Genomic DNA, 16451 nt, shown 5'->3' with positions numbered 1-16451 from the left:
AAAAGAGGACAAGCTTATAATTCTGGATGACTTTAACAGGAGTAGGCACAGACCATCAGACATGGCAGGGACTCCTTGGAAGAAATGGAGTTGGAGGGGGCAGCTAGGTGGTGCAGTGGATAGAGCACAGCCCACTTACTAGCTGTGTGACCCTGGGCAAGTCACTTAACCCCAATTGCCTCACCAAAAAAACAAAAACAACAACAACAACAAAAAGGAGTGGAGTTGGAAATAGCAATGGTAGTAGTCACTTACTATACTGATGACTTGTACATCTCATGACCTTCTCTTAACTAACACTATTTTCCATTTACCTAAATGTAATAAAACTTCATCAATGCACCCTTGAAGCAAACATTGGCATTTATTGTAATGTTATTATATGGAAAAGAGACAGACTGGATATAAGTGCATGTTATTGTAAGGAAAAGAGACAGACTGGATATAAGTAAAGAAGATGATGTGTGGCAGAGTGCTGGACCAATCATAGACCTCTCTTCTACAAGCTAAACATTCACATTCAACAAAAGTAGCATCCCCAAGGCAAGATGACTACCAGAAGACAATGTTAACAGATTAGGGCACTTCTCTGAGTGTAAACAGTTTGTTGCTAAGATGAAGGGAAAGCTGAGCCAACATATGGCTGCCAACAGTGGAGCAGAAAAACAGTGGGCAGATCTCAGAGATTTGGCGTACAGCACTGCAATTACTCATCTGGGCCAGAACACTCACAAACATCAAGACTGGTTTGATGAAAATGATGGGGAAATTCAGAAGCTGCTAAATGAAAATCAAAAACTCCACAGGGTTTACCAGTAAGATAGTTCATCCATCTCTAAGAAGGCCAAAAGTATGTTTGACTATACAATTATCTTACAGAAAACTCACACAAGGCAAGTTCTCACATCGAGGTCAGAAGAAGTGACACAAGGATACTCTTACAGTCTCTCAGAAGAACTTTGGAATTGATTGTGAGATGCAGGAGACCTCGGCATAGGACTGCCCAGCATGGTGTGCCTGCAACAAAGAAAGTGCTGTATATTCTATGAGCAAAGCAGAATTGCAGTAGCTCAAAAGAAACCTGAGATATGCAGATTTGGAAACATCTTCACTCCAAATGTTCATAAAGACTATTTGTGCCCAACCTGTGGCAGAACCTTCTGAGCTTGTATTGGTCTGATCAGCCACAGTCAGACATACTGTACCTTGACCCCAACATAATGGTTTCATTTTAGTTCTCTTTGAGAACAAAGGACAACAACCACTATTTAATACAGTTCTAAAAATTCTAGCTATAGCAATAAGACGAGAAAAGGGAATTAAGGGAATTAATGTAAGAGAGGAAGGGGAAGGAAATAAGCATTTATATAATATCTGCTAAGCATCTTACAAATATTATGTCTCTTGGTCCTCACAACATCTCTGCAAGGTTTTACAGTTGAGAACAAACAGTTGAAACAAACAGACTAAGTGACTTGTCCAAAGTCACACAGCTAGTAGATATCTGATATCAGAGTTGAACTCAGGTTTTCCTAATTCCAGGCCTGCCACTGTGCCACCTGGCAGCCTAGAACATAAGCAAAGAGAAACAAAATGATCAGTTTTTGCAGATGTCATTATGGTCTTCTTAAAAAATCTTAAATTCAACTAAAAAATTAATTGAAGCAATAGCAAAGCAACCATATAAATCATCATCCTTTCAGTTTTAAGCTAGGCTTAAATATTTTTATTTTTAAATAGCTTTATTTAAACTTTAACAGCTTTAAACTGAACTAAGACTTTGGGGATACTCTGTATTCCCAATAAAACCATCAGGAGAGACTGGAAGAGAAAATCCATGTAAAACAACTGCAAAAGATGTAAAATATTTGGGGGGGTCTACCTACCAAATCACACAGGAACTTTATGAAAAAAAGCTACAAATAATTCTTTACAGAAATAAAAACAGAGATAAATAATTGGAGATAGATCAATTACTCACGGCTGGTGTCATGTGAACATAATTTAAAATGATGATATTGTTGAAACTAATTTACTTAGTGTCATACCAATTATACTACCAATTACTTTATAGTTAGAAAAAAAATCATAACAAAATTCATCTGGAGGAAGAAAACATCAAAAATTTCAAGGGAAATAATGAAAAAAGTGGAAAGGAAAAGGACCTAGCAGAACCAGATCTTTAACTGTACTACAAAGCAGTAATCATCTCAACTTTTTAGTACTGGTTAAAAAATAGAAAAGTTGACCAGTGATACAGATTAGGAATGTGACATATAGAAACAAATGACTTTCTAGCTTTCCTAGCAGTTTTTAATCTAATATTGCATTCTTGCTCTAGTACTTGGGGGTCCTTGGGTTTATTCAACACGGTGCTACTAATGAGTTCAAAGATATAAACAAGTAGTATTAAAGGGAAAGAAAGAAAGCTATCGATAGCCACATAAAAAAGCTCCAGATCACTAATAATAAGAGAAATAGAACATTAAAACAACCCTGAGGTGCTACTTCATAAAAAGTAGATTGACAAAGATGATTATTAAAAAGTAAAATTGCAATTGTTGGAGGGATTTGGGAGGCCAGAACACTGATGCACTGTTGATATAACTGTGAATTTTATCCTCTGTCCTGGAAGGCAATTTGGAAATCAAAAAGTCACAAAATTGTGCATAAACCTCTACCCAGCAATACCACTATGAGGCATATAGATAGATAGATAGATAGATAGATAGATAGATAGATAGATAGATAGATAGATAGATAGATAGATATAGACGTGTATACACAGAGAGAGAGAGATCCCAAAGAAATCAGAGAGAAAGGATTTTTGTGTACAAAAATATTCATAATACCACTTTTTATTATTGCAAAGGACTACAAACTAAGAGGGTGTTCAATTGAGGAAGGGTTGAACAAATTATTGCATATAAATAAATGGAATATTATTATGCCACAAAAAATGATAAAAAGGAGAAATTTAGCAAAACTTTGAAAGACTTATCAACAAATTCAAACTTTGAAAGAGGGAGTAGAATGAAGAGAGAAATGTACTACAATGACTATAGCTATATGGTACAGTGGATAGAGTGCTAGGCTTGGAGTCAGGAAGGCCTGAGTTTAAATCCTGCCTCAGATACTTACTAGCTGTAACCCTGATCAAGTTGCTTGACCCCTGTTTGCCTCAGTTTCCTCATCTGTAAAATGGAGTTAATAATAGCACCTACCTCTCAAGGTTGTAGTGAGGATCAAATGAGATAATTTTAAAGCACTGATCACAGTGCCTAGCATATAAGTAAGCATGATCTAAATGTTAGCTATCATCATCATGATCATTATTATCATAACACTGTAAAACAAAACTATTCTGAAAGACTTGAGAGCTACAGTAAAGATCAGCCTTGACTCCAGTGCAGAATGAGACATACATGTTCAGATGTGGCCAATATGTGCATTTGTTTTGCTTCACTGTGCTTGTTTGTTACAAGGGAGATTTTTTTTAATTGGAGAAGAGATTGAGGAAAGAGAAGTTAGTGATAGTGACTACATTTTCTTTAAAAGAAAGATAAAAGTGTCTTTGAAGCATTTTTTTAATGTACAGAAGAAAATTGAGAGGGAGACACAGATAAACAGGACAGCTTTGAAATTAAAGGTCTTCAATTTCTTCTATACCTAAAAATATAAGCTGTACATAATAGAGATTTTTGGTTTCACATATAATCCTCTTTTTCTGTTCTTTGTATATGGACAGCTCAAGTTTCTTGATATTTGTCAAATTCAATAATAAATAAATAAATACACACACACACAAATGTATATGTATGTATGTATATATGTATATATGTGTGTATATATAATCCTCCCAGCACAGATCTCCAGTTATGCTCACTTCCTAAGTTTTCTTTCATAATTTACTTAAGTGCAGAGTAAGGAGGAGGCCGTGTATCAGCATAGGTGTACAAAAGGGGGGGGGGGGGAATCTCATCTATATAGTGAAACTAGTATGCAATTTCCACCAAGAGGATTTCACAGATCCTGAAAGATAAGGCAGAAAGTCACCAAAGCAAAGAGCTTCTTTCACAACATTGCCAATGGCTGGTTATGGAGCTCAAGACTGCTAGGTGCAATAAAGCAGTCACTGCTTGAAAAGCCTGAATTCTCAATGAGATTCATTCAAGGAAGCATTTTCCCATGTGATGAGAACATGCCTAAGTTGCTTGGTACTTTTAAGGGGTGGACTCTACAAAAAAACCTGGGCAGGAAGACAAAAGAAGATCTGTAGGCCAGCTCTCCTAGCTAAGGGAGGTACCAGACCAAAAGCTATCCCTGTCTAGAAATAGCCAAACCAGGCAAGTGAAAAGACAGCTATAAAATCTCTGATCCAGATTTTCTCTGATCCACTCCCTTCATAATTCAAATAAAAATGTTAGAGGTAGAAAGGCAGATGGAGCATAAAAAGTAGATGAGGGGAAGAAGGGGAGCAGATTGAGCTAAGGATAGGAATGGATGTTAGAATATACAACATAGAATGCCAAGGCTATCAAGTATTTTTAAAAACAGATTATCAAAGCTAGAATGGACCTTAGAACCAAGAATGTTAGAATTAGATGGGAACTTAGAACACAAGATGAGATCTTAGAAGTTAGAATATAGAATGTCAGAGCCAGAAGGGACCAGGCTTAGAACATAAAATGTTAGAAATGGAAAGGACCTTAGAACATAAAATGTCAGAGATGAAAGGATTATTGTTGTTAAAGTTTAGAAAGAGACCACCTGATGCAATCCCTTTGTTCTACAGATGAGGAAGTTGAAGCCTGGAGTGGGAAAACAATGCCCTCATTCTTTTCTGCCAAGCGTTGTCCTTTAAAGCAAGGTAATCTTCCAATAAAATGTAAACTCTCCTTGGAGGTATCAAGCATCAATCTAACAATCAATTTGTTTATTGTTTAGTCATTTTCAGTAGCATCCCACTCTTTATTACCTCTTTTGGAGTTTTCTTGGAAATGGAGTGGTTTGCCATTTTCTTCTCCAATTTCATTTTACACATGAGGAAACTGAAACAAACAAGGTTCAGTGACTTGCCTAGGGTCACACAGCTAGTGGTGGAGGCTGACTTTGAACTCAGGTCTTCCTGACTCCAGGCCCTGTATTCTATCCACTGTGTCAGCTAGCTACCCCTAACAATCAATTACCAAGCATTTATTAAGCACTTGATTCCAGGCACGATGCTAGGGACTAAGGGAGTTACAGAATTCATATGTCCCTATCCTCATGGAATCTATAGTCTAGCAGGGTATTATGACGCACACACAGATAGAAACATATATAGATTGAATACAATACACAGATGTTGTTCATTCGTATCCAACTCTTGGTTTGCCATTTCCTTCTCCAGCTCATTTTACAGATGAGAAAACTGAGGCAAACAAGGTAAAGTGACTTGCCTAGGGTCACACAGCTAGTATCTGAGACTAGATTTGAACTCAGGTCTTCCTGACTAGTCCTGAAGCACTCTCCACTGTGCCACCTAGCTACCCTCATACACAGATAGTACACAGTAAAACAGGTTGGATTTATCAGAAAGGTACAAAGTGCTATCTGAGATCTTAGGGAAAAGCTAATTACTCCCCTGGTAGTAAGGAAAGATTTTTGTGCTGTGCCAAAAAGGTTAGAGAGTATGGGAAAAGGTGTGAATGGTGTTAGCCAGAGATGTGAATGGTGTTAGCCAGAGACGGGGATCTGGGGAAGATGAGAATGTCAGTGTGGAAAGGGGTGCTCAAAGAGATGTGGGTATTACTGGCCTACTTCAAGTTTTGCCCAGAGCTATCCCTGGGCACGTGATTCACTCTGGAATGCTGGGGGAAACTCTTCCCTTCTGCTATTGGGAAAGTGACCAGGAAGGCAGTTATCCCACAGGAAGTGCTCCATAAATCACAGCATCTATTGTGCCAACAGGGGCTTCCCTCAGGTTGTCTCCCAAGGAGTGGTGATGTATATTTGAACACCTGCCACTGTTAGTGCCCCAGATTCTAGTAGGCCTTCCCCACAGGAATTTGGGAGAGTAAAATAAAAAATACCACCAGTAAGACTGGTCACAGCATACCTGCAACCCCTGGAGAAGAGGAAGAAGACCTTAGAGGCCATTATACCTTCATTTTACAGATTAGGAAACTGAGGGCTAGGCAGGTTAAGTAACTTGTCTAAGATCATCTTGGTAGTAAATATTAGAGGTAGGATTTGAACCCAGGTCCTATGACTACAGCACTCTTTCCATCATATCACTTTGTCTAAAAACTGTAGTAGACTCCACTCTAGAAGGCTCATCTTGATCATCCCCTCTCCTCCAGACAGACAAGGCTGTACCCACACCATTCTAAAGTGGAGGAGCTTCCCAAAGTAAGGCTGATCAGGCTTGAGTCTGAGTCTCTCAGAGGAGGCTAGATCCTTTGTGTGACCTGAAGCTGATCATTTCCCCTCTCTGGGTCTTAGTTTCCTCATCTGTATAATCATAATTTGATTGGGTAATCTATGAATGACCCCCTGGTCTAAATCTTTGAGTCCTTATGCATTCCATAACAATTATTATTAGTAGCATAAAAATAACCTGTATTTCTAGAGTACTTTCTTCATAACAACTATGGAAGATAAGCAGTACAAGGATTATTCTAATTTACACATGAGCAAACTGCAGCTAGAAAATGACAGAGTAAAGATTTGAAGTCAGGGAAGCTAGGTGGCACAGTGGATAGAGTGCCCAGCCTGGAGTCAGGAAGATTCATCTTCCTGAGTTCAAATCCAGCCTCAGACACTTATTAGCTGTGTGACCCTGTTTGCCTCAGTTTCTTCATCTGTAAAATGAGCTGGAGAAGGAAATGGCAAACTACTCTGGTATCTTTGCCAAGAAAACTCCAAATGGGGTCACAAAGAGTCAGATGCAGCTGAAAAAACGACTGAACAAAAAGATATCTGACTCCAAATCTAGTGCGTGTTCCATTATGCCAATACCACATTTCATGGGCTAAGTGGTCTTGGGCTGCATGAAGGACTGAGGACCTTTTGAAAACTATAAGGATTTCTTCTGAACTCTTAGTGGTCAAATAAAAACTTTTTACTGACCCTTACATATATTTCAGAGTGGGAGTCCTTGATCCTGTGAATTAGCAGGCTATGAGTACACCTTTATAGTGTGACTTGAGAGGCACCTGGAGTGTCCTTCTCCACCCCAACCTCCAAAAACTAGCTCCTGAAATGTGTTACTAAAATTCCACCAATAGAGGTTAATTCCTTTAGTTCTATTAGAAGGAATAAGGAAAAGTTGCAGAAAGGGAAAATTGATGAAATATAAAGAACATTTTCTTATGTTTAGCATCATCTAAATGCAAAATGGGCTACCTAGATTCAATCCAATTTAATACATCCCAACAAGCACTTATTAGGTGTTTGTATAGGCACTGTGCTAAGCTGTGGTGATGCAAAGACAAAAATAAAATAGTCCAGGCCGTGGAGGGCCGTTAGGTGGCACTTGGATAGAGTACTGGCCCTGGAGTCAGGAGGACCTGAGTTCAAATCCACCCTCAGACACTTGATACTTTACCAGCTGTGTGACCCTGGGCAAGTCACTTAACCCCATTGCCTAGCCAAAAAATAAAAGAAAATAGTCCTTTCACCTGAAGGAGTTTACATTCTACTGAAGGGATACAACAAACAAATAAGTATATAAAAGATTATTTGAGGAAGGAGAAAGCACTAACAGTGAAGAATATAGGAAAAGGCTTCTCATAAGAGGGAACACGTGGGCTCAGCTTGGAAGCCATAGATTCTAAAAGATGGAGGTGAAGAGGCAGTACAATTGTGGCATGAGGGACATTCTGGGCAAAGACCTGGAGGTGGGACGTGTAGTAGAATGCTAAGTTTGGAGAATGCCAAGTGGGCTTGTTTGACTGGACGACAAGAGTGTGTGAAGGAGAATAATACGAAATGGAAAGCCTGGAAAATTAGACTGAAGCTAAATCGTGAAAGAATTTAAATGCTAAGCTAAGGTGTTTGAATTTTATGCTAGAAGCAAGAGGAGCCTGAGATTATTTTGCCAACTCTGTAAAAGACATCTGGGAGAAAGGAGAGACTGAAAGCCAGGAAGCCAAATAGGAGGCTTTTACAATAGTCCAGATGAGAAAGGAGGAGGGTCTGAGCTGGGCTTGTGGCCAAAGAGAGAGAAAAAGACAGATATGAGATATGTTATGGAGGTACATTCAACAAGACTTGGAAACGGATTGAATATGGAAGAGGGGTGAGGGAGAGGGAAAAGTTAAGGATGACACTTAAGCTGCAAATGTTAGTGATTGGAAGGATGGAGGGACCTTGGTGGAAATAAGGAAATTGGGCAGAAGAGTGATCCCATGGAATTCAAATTGAATTGAATGACCTTGAATTGGTCAAGCTAGATGAGCATTTATGGGGAAAGCTGAAAAGGACATTTTAGTTTCAGGTATGGGTTTGGCCAGATAACCTCTCAGGTCTTCTCATTCAAAGATTCTGTGATTGTCTTTTATTAGAATGGAAAAACCTAGAAGTAGGGGAATATAAGAATGAGTGAGTAAGCGAGTGAGCTAATAAGCATTTATTTACTTCTTGCCATGTTCCAAGTCCTGTACTAAGTGTTAGGGATACAAATTTTAAAAGTGATATATGCTCCCTGCCCTCAAGTCCATGTTCTAAGTCTTAACAACTAACACCCTGCCTTGCCCATAGGAAGAGCTTAGTAATTAAGCTTGTTGTTGTTAGGACTTTAGGGGGATTAGGATAGCTAATGGAAACCAAAGGCCCCCCAAAATGAGACACAGGACAGGTAGGGGCCAGGCAAGGGAGATAGGCAATGTGGGGCTGAAAGAGGAGGTGGCATTTCATATGGGATGGGAAGAAACCTCAGAGATTATCTAATCTGGCTCTCTTTTTTTAATGAAGGAAATTGGGACCCAGAGATGGGAAGTGACACATTGGTGAACTCACCCTCCCACCTTTTACTATCACTGCTGCTGCTACTACTACTACTATTACTACTACTGTTGCTGTTGCTGCTATTACTGCTACTACTACTACTACTACTACTACTATTAGTGCTACTATTACTACAGCTTCTACTTCTACAGCTGCTACTACTACTTTAATAATAATGGCTAGCATTTATATAGTGTTTTAAACTTTGCAAAATGCTTCACATAAGTTATCTCATTTGATCCTCACTACAACCCTATGAAGTAAATGCTATTATTATCCTCATTTTACAGATGGAGAAACTGAGGCTGAAAGAAGTAAAGCGATTTGCCCAGGTCACATAACTAGAAAGTGTCTGAGGCAAAATCTGAGCTCAGCTCTTCCTGACTCCAAGTTCAACATTTTATCAACTACACTGCCTGGCTGAAGAAACAAACATCTAGAACAAGGAAGAGATTTGCCCAAGGTCAAACATAGAGTGAGGAGCTGAGCAGGGACTCAGACCAAAGATCCTCTGCCTCTAAATGCCATACTGTCTCCTCTATCAGGTGAGGAAGATATAGACAGGGTCTTGCCTAAAAGCGTCTGACATAAAAACTGGTGAAATCAGATGCTTTCTCACAGGGGAAATCCGGATGTGTCTGAAGGTTCTAGCAGGAGGTGGCTTGGTCAGAGTTGGGGGGGAGGGAGTCAGAGAGTAGTGCAGTCCAGAGAGGGAGCTTTCTAAGTCCTGGCTGGGTTGGAATCTCCTAGTCACATGCCAGGTTCCCAGAGCTCCTTGTCACCAGACATCTTTTTTTTTTTTCCCTCTTCTCTCCTGGACTGTCTCTCCCTTCCCCCTAGGGTTCTGTGTTCTGAATTGGTTAAAATAGATGCAGACTCGGGTCCTTTCTATTTTTAATACCCAACCATTACATAATCCCTAGCGTAATTGCTGACTTGAAAATCTATTAGCAACAGTAGAAAATCCCCAGAGTTTTAAAAACAGGAAAAGGATTATTAAAACACAAAAGCTGTTGACAGTTTTACTGACTCGTTACTCACAGGAGCCAGATATAAAAGAAGCCATAATTTTCATTTTGCCGGTTTAAGTCACCCTCAGCCCTACCCAGCACAAGGGAACACTCACTCTCTGTTCTGAGGAGAAGCAGGTGGAGGGGGGAGAGAGAAGGGGAGGAAGAGCTGAGATAGGAAGAGCTGAGCTAGGAATGCCACCCCCAGAGGGAAAACATGAAGCTACCCACAGAGCTTTGCTGTGCAGGGGCCATGGGGTTGCTCAGGATGTAGCTGCTGACTTCGAATCAACCAAATTTTAGAAATGGAAGGAGCCCTTAGAGAGCAGGCCTGTACCAGATTTGGCTGTTAACTTTGCTAATAGCTAGGAGTTATATGGCATTTTAAGGGTTGCAAAGTGCTTTACATATTTTATCTCATTGGAACCTCACAACAACCCTGGAAACCCATTTTGCAGATAAGGAAACTGAGGCTGAGAGAGTTTAAGTGACTTGCCCAGGATTAGGTAACAAGAAATGTTTGAAGTAGGATTTTAACTCAGGCCATCATGACTCCAGGCCCAACACTCTTCCACTGTATCACCTTCCTGTGCAACCTTGGCCAAGCTGCTTACCCTTTCTAGGTCTCAACTTCTTAATTTGTAAAATGTGGGGGAGTGCAACTAGGTGGCGAGGTAGATAGAGCATCGGCCCTGGAGTTAGGAGGACCTGAGCTCAAATCTGGTCTCAGACCAGACACTTGCCACTTACTAGCTGTGTGACCCTAGGCAAGACCCCCAATTGCCTCACCAAAAAAATAAAAACAAAAAAAAATAAAATTGTGGTAGGAGGAGACAGGAAGAAGGGTTGAACTATGTGATTAGACCTCTAAGGTCCCTCCTAGTTCTAGAATCCATGTTCCTATGTTTTCTTTCAATTTCTGACATTCTATGGTCTAAGACTCCCTTCAGCTAAGGCCCAATCCCACCGTTTCACTGAGGAAGAAACTGAGGCCAGGAGAAGTGCCAGGTTGTGCTGTCATAGATCATAGATTTGGGACTAGAAGTGACATTGTACAATGACATGTGGTTATTATACAAATGAAAGAACTGAGGCTTAGAGTAGCAAGTTATCGGTCAACTAGCATTTATTAAACACCTACTACAGGTCAGTCACCGTGCCAACCACTGGGGAGTAAGTGACCAAGATAGGATTTGAACCTCTGACTCCAAATCTAGGGTCAGTGTCCTGATTTCCAAATCCAATCTTCTTTCTACTACAATGCACATAGGTGAGACTTCCAAGGGATAAAACAAACCAGATATTTCTGGATAAAGCATGTAGGCAGAAGAAATGAACGAATCAAGGAACTAAGAATGAATTAATAGCTTCCCACTGCCTCTGAAGGCCCCACTATCTAGGACCTTTACCCTTCTATTTCTTACTCTTCCTCCAATCTCACCACAAATTCCTAAGGAATACTTGAAAGTAAGCTTACTGTTTTTTAGATAGATTCATAGATTGTTAGATCTGGAGGAGGAAGAAGAGGAATAAGAGGAGGAGGAGAAGGAGGAGGAGAAGGAGGAGGAGGAGGACAAGAAAGAAAGAAAGAAAGAAAGAAAGAAAGAAAGAAAGAAAGAAAGAAAGAAAGAAAGAAAGAAAGAAAGAAAGAAAGAAAGAAAGAAAGAAAGAAAAAGAAGACCAGTATCTCTGGTTTTGGGGGCTATTTAAAGGATTACAAAGTATTTTCCATATAACAATACTGTGAGGATACTTAATCAATCACCAAGCATTTGTTAAATGCTATGTGCCAGTCAGTCACAGGAGATACAAAGATAAAAACAAAACATGCCCTGCCCTCTTATATTCCATGGTGGGAAATAACATGGACCTATGCAAGTACCCACAAGATAAAATCCAAAGTTTTTAAAGTTAGTTTCATTAGTTTTTGAAGGAAGTAGATATTACCACAGATAAAGAAACTGAGGTTCAGAGAGGTGAAAGGATTTGCCCAATATCTCTTAATTAGTAAAGGTTAGAGTCAAGAAGTGAATCCAGTCTGCTGACTTCTTCCACTAAATACCTCTTTTCCTCCAAGCTCCTTATTTTACGAAGGAGGAAAACAGATCCAGAACTGTGGTGAGGTCAGTTGTCTGCTCCACTAATTAGGAAGCTTATCTGGATGTTTTTCGAATTAAACTAAAGACTATCCTGTTCTCCACTGAAGGTTCTCCATATCGATTCAAACATCATACTATTTACAAATATAACATTTATCAGATTCCAAGTATGTATAGAATACTGTGGCAAGTACTGGGTATGAGAGGAGATAAAGTTTATAGAGTGATACTAATTCACATGCAGAATTTTGAAGGTTACAAAGTACTCTGGAGTCAGTGAGTGTCACAATAAAACTGTCAGATAATTGCTACCACTAGTATTGTTCCCATTTGATAGATGAACAAACCAAGGCTCAAAGCGATTAAAAAATATGGGGAACATCCAAGGTAGGATTTGAACCCAGGTCTTTCTGACTCCAAATCTAGTACATCATTCTCTATGCCAGCGCTTCTTAAACTGGCAACAGTAAAAAGGTTTCTGAATATACAATGACCAAAAATTAATTAAAATTCAAACGTGTGATGAATCTCAGGCATTTCTGGCAGTTCTTGCCTATGTTGGGCAACTTCACTGCAGCCTTAGTTCTGAACACAAAGCCTGTGCATTTTGCACTGTGCATGCCCTCAAGTCACACAACGTCAATGAACAAAGGCTACTGAAATGCAAAAAGGAGTGGAAAGAGTGGAAAATGTTTAAGAAGCCCTGCACCACACTACTTGTCAATTATATGTATGGATAATAGGATCGGAGAATCTGAGATTCTGAGCTAGAAGGAACCAAAGAGGTCATCTAGTACAATCCCTTTGTTTTGTTTTGTTTTGTTTTTAGTTTTATATATATATCTTTAATTTATTTATTTTGATTTATTAACAATCACTTCCATAAGCTTTTGAGTTTTACATTTTTCTCCCCCTCCCTTCCCACCTCCCTCCCCAAGACGGCGCACAATCTGATATAGGCTATACATATACATTCCTATTAAACATATTTTCACATTAGTAATGTTGTAAGTAAGAATTATAAACAATGTGAGGAACCACCAGAAAGAGGAAACAAAACACAACAGAAGAAACAAAATAGCAAATAGTATGCTTCAATCTGCATTCAAACTCCATAGTTCTTTCTCTGGATGTGGATAGCATTTTCCATCATGAGGCCTTTGGAGATGTCTTAGATCCTTGTATTGCTGAGGAAGGCTAAGTCTATCAACGTCAGTCATCACACAATGTGGCTGTTACTGTGTACAACGTTCTCCTGGTTCTGCTCACTTCACTCAGCATCAGACCATACAAGTCTTTCCAGGTTTTTCTGAAGTCTGTCTGCTCATCATTTCTTACAGCATAATAGCATTCCATTACATTCATATACCACAACTTGTTCAGTCATTCCCCAATTGATGGGCATCCTCTCAATTTCTAATTCTTTACCACCACAAAAAGAGCTGCTATAAATATTTTTGTACATGTAGGTCCTTTTCCCATTTGTATGATCTCTTTGGGATATAGCCCTAGAAGTGCTATTGCTGTGTCAAAGGGTATGCACATTTTTATAGCCCTTTGGACATAGTTCCAAATTGCTGTCCAAAATGGTTGGATCATTTCACAACTCCACCAGCAATGCATTAGTGTTCCAATTTTCCCACATCTTCTCCAACATTTATCATTTTCCTGTTTTGTCATGTTGGCCAATCTTATAGGTGTGATGACAATCACTTTGTTTTACAGAGGTAGAAACGGAAGTCTTCGTGGTCTCTGCCTTCATGGAGCTTATAACATAGTAGTGGGATAAGGCATAAACAAGGATAACTATAATACGTAGTACTCCATGATAAGTATATGATAAGCTGATATGGTACAAAATGTGTTCTTTGTGAAATCAGAGGTGGTAGAAGGGGGATCCAAGAAGGTTTCTTGGAGGAGGCAGCAATTGTGTAGGACCTTAAAGAATGGGTAGGATTTCAAGAGGCAAAGGTGGGAATCCTCCATCACCAACCACAACAACTAAACAGAAGGGAAAGGGCTGTTGGCACTAATCATGTTTCTATGGTATCTACAATCCAATTTTGGAAATACCAAATAAACACTGTTCCAGAATTTGAAGTATAGCCCAGTGATATACAGTGTGTCTAAATATCAGGGCTTCAAGAACATGGGGCAGTATATAAAGAGAAATCACAGGATTTAGAGCCAGAGGAAGTAGGTTCAAATCCAGCCTCTGCTACTTACTGGCTGTAAGTCCTTGGATGACTCATTTCATCTCTCTGAGCCTCAATTCCCCATCTTTAAAGAACAGGGGAGTCATACTAGATGAACTTTAAGACCCTTCAACCAAAACCCCAGAAAGGAGTTTCATCTTAGTTGATTGAGCTCTAGGGGGACTCTTGAAATCATTCAGAAGTCATCCAACCTAGACAATGAGAAGTTTGAGCATATGAAGATCATATCTTCTAAACTCAGATCCTTTACTCTTACTCATAAATGTATTTTCCTGCTTTTAAATACTCACATAGAGGGAGCATTTCAAGCCCTTTACCTCAACCGCTATGATTGTAAACTTCCTGATCTGCCTCTTTTGATAATTAGAAAGATGCATGACTTCATCATTGCAAACACACCTTTTTTTTGTTTTTTTTTCTTTGCAGACACACCTTTTGACAGCTCAGATCTCAACCCTTCTATATCCATTCCATGAGTTTCTGTGGTCAAAAGAAATTCATCACCTAGTAGCCAACCACCAGCCATGAACCTTTCTACCTTGAGCTAAGCCGGTCTTCACATGCCAGGCAGACAGTCCATCACTGGGTCAAACTTGAAACTTTTCCTATTTGAAAGACATACCAGAGCTTGTACTCCACTGGCAGCACCTTCAGGAACCCAGGCATTGTAAATAAACTTGGAATCAAGAAGATCAAATCCTATGTCTGGTATTTAACTGGCTGTGTGACCATGGACAAATCACTTACCCTCTCTGAGTCCCAGATTTCTCATCCATTAACGCTGGGATGATAAAAATAGCTGTAGTACCCATCTCATGCTATTGCTGTGGGGATCAGATTAGAGCATGTTTTTAAAGCACTTTGTAAATCTTACATCCTTATATAAATGTCTGATATTGCCTGTGAAAACTGATGTGATTGCTCTAGATAATCTCTGAAATGATGGGTTATTAGAGAGGAACATTAGGGAACATTCTATCTTTTTAAACAAATACATTTTATTAAATATAAATCAAAATCTGGACTTGGTTCTGGAAAACATCTGACTGTTACTCCTATTAATTCTATTCTTAGAATCCATAAGGATGATGTTTTCTCTCCCTTAAAACTAAGGAATTACTTTCTTTCCTCTCATGTTGTTCATTCATTATTCATTTTCTCAACTGTAATTTCCCATTAGAGGATACCATTTTCAATAGCTAGGGACCAGATCTGTGACACTGGCTGTCCCCTATTCCTGGAATTCCCTCCTCATCTTTGCCTCCTGAGTTCGCAAGCTTCTTTCAAACCCGGGCTAGTGTTGGCAGCTAGGTGGTACAGTGGATAGAGCTCAGGCCTTGGAGTCAGTAGGACATGAGTTCAAATCCAGTCCCAGACACAAGACACTTACTAGCTGTGTGAACCTGGGCAAGTCACTTAACCCCAATTGCCTCACCAAAAAAGTAAAAAAAAAAAAACCCGAGCTAGAATTCTACCTTCTCCAGAAAGCCCTTCCTGGTCCCCCAAATTTTAGTGCTTTCCCTCTGTTGATTATTTCCAATTTATCCTGTATGTATCTTGTTTGTACATCATCAATTTCATGTTGTCTTGTTCATTATGCTGTGATCTCCTGTCTTTTGCTTTTCTTTGTATCTCCAGTGCCTAGCACAGTGCCTGGCATGTAGCAGACACTTCATAAATGCTTACTGATTGATTGACTGACTGATAGTGATTTCATCAGTGTGGGGAACTTGGGGTTAAGGAAATTCCCTTTACCAACACAAGTCAGCACCTTTTCTGCAACTTAAAGTCTTAGAGATTTGCCTGGGGCTCAGAGAGTTTAAGTGACTTACCCAGGGTCACAGAGCCAGTATCTGTCAGAAGTCAACCTTGAACCCAGGTCTTCCTGGTTCTGAGCCTAGTTTTTTTATCCACTATGCCTCACTACCTCTACTATTATTACTATCAATTAATTACTGATTCATTCCGTAAAGGCTTACTCCAGTGAATAATCATGACATGGAGGTGATCCTGGGTTCTTGAAATCTAGGACCTGGGAAAGCAAGCAAGGAAGGCTCTGAGCACTGATGAGCAGCCCAAGGAATAGCTAAGTGGAGACAAGCTCATCATTGAAGGGTTGATGAACTTTTTCAGAA

The 16451-nt window shown here is 39.6% G+C and overlaps 1 long non-coding RNA gene across 1 annotated transcript in view; it reads right to left on the bottom strand.

Annotated features, from left to right (window-relative positions):
• Positions 1–345: 345 nt before the first annotated feature.
• The window catches only part of LOC110207618 (uncharacterized), a 57324-nt gene continuing 41218 nt past the window's right edge, over positions 346–16451 (bottom strand). Inside the window, exon 4 of the long non-coding RNA XR_013484579.1 lies at positions 346–1567. This is a non-coding gene — a long non-coding RNA (uncharacterized LOC110207618). The remainder of the gene's footprint in view (positions 1568–16451) is intronic.

The sequence above is a fragment of the Phascolarctos cinereus genome, unplaced genomic scaffold (genome assembly GCF_003287225.1).
Source record: "Phascolarctos cinereus isolate Bilbo 61053 unplaced genomic scaffold, phaCin_HiC Scaffold_2;HRSCAF=192, whole genome shotgun sequence".
In the NCBI taxonomy this organism is placed as follows: domain Eukaryota; kingdom Metazoa; phylum Chordata; class Mammalia; order Diprotodontia; family Phascolarctidae; genus Phascolarctos; species Phascolarctos cinereus.
This window is presented reverse-complemented; position numbering and strand designations above follow the sequence as displayed.